Genomic DNA, 4,195 nt, shown 5'->3' with positions numbered 1-4,195 from the left:
ACCACACCCATATCCCGACACTGCCCCCAACCCCACACCGCACCGAACCCCACCCCCACACGCCCCAACCACATACCCACCCCCACCCCGACACGCCCCAACCACATACCCACCCCCACCCCGACACCACACCCACCCAGACACCACTGGCAGTCTGGTAGAGGGTGGGTGCGAGCAAACCCGTGGTGTTTGGAGTCAGGGTAGGTGGGTGGGGGTGCCAGCCATAGTCAGCGCCCACCGCCCACACCTTACCTCGATGGCGGGGTACGTCCTGGTGCTGTCTGTGCTCTTCTCCCCCGGGATGCTCCCGGCCGAGCGTCCCTCGCATTTATACCGGAAACGCATCCCACGTTGTTTGGGCTGTTCCAGGATCCGGATGTAAGGGGGGGCTGGAGGGGACGGGAAGACAGCAAAGAAAATAAGAGGTCCCCTCGAGCGACCCTCTGCGATCGCGTACGCTGCAGAACTGACCGTGGACGGAGAGAAACAGCAGCTATAAATCCCGTCTTGAGGTAAGGGGGACGAGGATTGGAAGCATTTAGCTGCATCTGGGAGGAGGGAGACTTAAAGCCCCCAGTGAACAAAGAACTGGCTGCTTTAAACCACACTGACAAACGATTCAGCTTCTCCAGAGGCTGAGAAACAGAGTTATGAAATGTTTAAAGGCTTCTGAACAGATCCACAAGGATGTTGGAGGGTCTGAGCTACAGGGAGAGGCTGAACAGGCTGGGGCTGTTTTCCCTGGAGCGTCGGAGGCTGAGGGGTGACCTTATAGAGGTTTATAAAATCCCGAGGGGCCACGGATAGGGTAAATAGACAAGGTGCTTTCCTTGGGGTGGGGGGAGTCCAAAACTAGAGGGCATAGGTTTAAGGTGAGAGGGGAACAATTTGAAAGGGACCTAAGGGGTAACTTTTCACACAGAGGGTGGTACGTGCATGGAATGAGCTGCCTGAGAAAGTGGTGAAGGCTGGTACAATTACAACATTTAAAAGGCACCTGGATGGGTATATGAATAGGAAGGGTTTAGAGGGATATGCAAATGGAACTAGATTAATTTAGGATATCTGGTCAGCATGGATGAGTTGGATCAAAGGGTCTGTTTCTGTGCTGTGCAGCACTACGAATTAATCACGGGAAAGATCAGACAGTCAATACCAAATCAAAACAAGGAAAACTCTTTTCCCTTCCCACCCCAAAACAATGTTTTTTTTTAAAAAAATGAGTTGATCTCCGGAATTCTTGAACACACTTAACAAATCCCTCTCCATCTAAACCCTTAACAGTCCCAGTCTATGTTTGGAAAGTTAAAGTCCCCTACCATAACTACCCTATTATTCTTACAGATAACTGAGATCTCCTCACAGACTTGTTTCTCAATTTCCCTCTGACTATTGGGGGGTCTATAATACAATCCCAATAAGGTCTATAATACAATCCCAATAAGGTGTATTCACCTTCCTTTATTGGTCAGTGTATTGAGTACAGGAGTTGGGAGGTCATGTTGCGGCTGTACAGGACGTTGGTTAGGCCACTGTTGGAATATTGTGTGCAATTCTGGTCTCCTTCCTATCAGAAAGCTGTTGTGAAACTTGAAAGGGTTCAGAAAAGATTTACAAGGGTGTTGCCGGGGTTGGGGGATTTGAGCTACAGGGAGAGGCTGAACAGGCTGGGGCTGTTTCCCCTCGAGCGTCGGAGGCTGAGGGGTGACCTTATAGAGGTTTATAAAATCATGCGGGGCATGGAAAGGGTGAAAAGACAATGTCTTTTCCCTGGGGTAGGGGAGTTGAATTGAGAAATAAGAAAGGGATGATCACCTTATTGGGATTGTATTATAGACCCCCCAATAGTCAGAGGGAAATTGAGAAACAAGTCTGTGAGGAGATCTCAGCTATCTGTAAGAATAATAGGGTAGTTATGGTAGGGGACTTTAACTTTCCAAACATAGACTGGGACTGTTAAGGGTTTAGATGGAGAGGGATTTGTTAAGTGTGTTCAAGACAATTTTCTGATTCAGTATGTGGATGTACCTACAAGAGAAGGTGCCAAACTTGACCTACTCTTGGGAAATAAGGCTGGGCAGGTGACTGAAGTGTCAGTGGGGGAGCACTTTGGGACCATAATTCTATTAGTTTTAAAATAGTGATGGAAAAGGACAGACCAGATCTAAAAGTTGAAGTTCTAAATTGGAGGAAGGCCAATTTTAATGGTATAGAACTTTCAAAATCTGATTGGGGGCAGATGTTCGCAGGTAAAGGGACGGCTGGAAAATGGGACAACAAGAGTCCAGAGAAAGTATATTCCTGTCAGGGTGAAAGGGAAGGCTGGTAGGTACAGGGAATGCTGGATGACTAAAGAAATTGAGGGTTTGGTTAAGAAAAAGAAGGAAGCATATGTCAGGTAGAGACAGGATAGATCGAGTGAATCCTTAGAAGAGTATAAAGGCAGTAGGAGTATACTTAAGAGGGAAATCAGGAGGGCAAAACGAGGACATGAGATAGCTTTGGCAAATAGAGTTAGGGAGAGATATAAAAGAGACCTAAGGGGCAACTTTTTCACACAGAAGGTGGTGTGTGTATGGAATGAGCTGCCAGAGGAAGTGGTGGAGGCTGGTACAATGACAACATTTAAGAGGCATTTGGATGGGTACATGGGTTTGGAGGGATATGGGCCGGGTGCTGGCAGGTGGGACTAGATTGTGTTGGGATATCTGGAGGACCGAAGGGTCTGTTTCTATGCTGTGCATCTCTATGACACTAAGTGGGAGCTGTGCCAACAGACATAGAGTCCTGACGGTGCGGCAGCAGGCTATTCAACCCATCGAGTCCCTACCTCATTGGTCAGGTACACTAAGCATCCTTAGGGACTGCACAGCTCAGAGGGAATGTGGCACCCAGAGCAGGTCAGAGGCTGGGAATCCTGCAGTGGGTAGCTCTCCTCCTGACTCTCCCCCAAAGCCTGTCCCACCATCTACAAGTCAGGAGGGTGAGGGAATACTCCCCACTTGCCCCTGGATGGGGGCAGCTCCAACTACACTCGAGAAGCTCGACACCATCCAGGGACAAAGCAGCCCCCACATGATGGGAACCACATCCCCACTCCCCCCCTCACCCCGACGCTCAGTAGCAGCAGGGTGTACCAGCTACAAGACAACTCACCAAAGATGCTCAGGCAGCACCTTCCAAAACACACGACCACTTCCACCTAGAAGGGCAAGGGCACATGGGAACACCACTCCACCGCAAGTTCCCCTCCGAGCCCCTCACCGTCCCAAACTGGGAATATATCGGCCCCGTTCCTTCGCTGGGTCCAAATCCCGGAATTCCCTCCCTAAGGGCATTGTGGGCGTCCCTTACAGCACATGGACTGCAGCCAGTCCAAGAAGGCAGCTCATCCCCACCTTGCCCAGGGGCAATCTGAGACAGGGCAAGAAATACCAGTCTTACCAGTGCTACCCACATCCAGTGACAAGAATGAAGCAGATATTCCTTGCGGACTAACCTGTATTGACAGCAGTGTTCCATTGTGTCACTCCAATTGGAAGGAAGGCTGCAGGTTGAGGGGAGAAGATACAGAGAAAGGAGAGGTTACTTGAGGAGGTCTTTTACACACTTACTGCTGCAACTCCCAGAACTTAGTTCCAGTTGCTCATGTTAAAACAGCACAACGGTCCACAAGGGAGCGGAATGGGGGAGCAGGCTCGAGACAGGGCTGAAGGCCTCATCACTCAAACTGTTGGATTAGACTGGGCTTTCTCATCACTGGTCCTCAGGTTCACATCCCTCCATCGGCACACTCCCTATCTCTGTAACCCCCTCCAGCCCCTACACCCTCTCCCTATCTCTGTAACCCACTCCAGCCCCGACACCCCCTCCCTATCTCTGTCACCCCCTCCAGCCCCTACACCCCCTCCCTATCTCTGTCACCCCCTCCACCCCCTCCCTATCTCTGTAACCCCCTCCAGCCCCTACACCCTCTCCCTATCTCTGTAACCCCCTCCAGCCCCTACACCCTCTCCCTATCTCTGTAACCCCCTCCAGCCCCTACACCCTCTCCCTATCTCTGTAACCCCCTCCAGCCCCTACACCCTCTCCCTATCTCTGTAACCCCCTCCAGCCCCTACACCCTCTCCCTATCTCTGTAACCCCCTCCAGCCCCTACACCCTCTCCCTATCTCTGTAACCCCCTCCAGCCCCT

At 51.0% G+C, this 4,195-nt stretch overlaps 1 long non-coding RNA gene across 1 annotated transcript in view; it reads right to left on the bottom strand.

The window, feature by feature from the left end:
• Positions 1-237: 237 nt before the first annotated feature.
• The window catches only part of LOC122547838, a 4,486-nt gene continuing 528 nt past the window's right edge, over positions 238-4,195 (bottom strand). The window contains exons 2-3 of the long non-coding RNA XR_006311102.1: positions 3,500-3,547; positions 238-389 (exon numbers count right to left, since the gene is read on the bottom strand). This is a non-coding gene — a long non-coding RNA (uncharacterized LOC122547838). The remainder of the gene's footprint in view (positions 390-3,499; positions 3,548-4,195) is intronic.

The sequence above is a fragment of the Chiloscyllium plagiosum genome, unplaced genomic scaffold, assembly GCF_004010195.1.
Source record: "Chiloscyllium plagiosum isolate BGI_BamShark_2017 unplaced genomic scaffold, ASM401019v2 scaf_4265, whole genome shotgun sequence".
In the NCBI taxonomy this organism is placed as follows: Eukaryota; Metazoa; Chordata; class Chondrichthyes; order Orectolobiformes; family Hemiscylliidae; genus Chiloscyllium; species Chiloscyllium plagiosum.
Note: the sequence above shows the minus strand (reverse complement) of the source record. Positions and strands in the feature narration are given on the sequence as shown.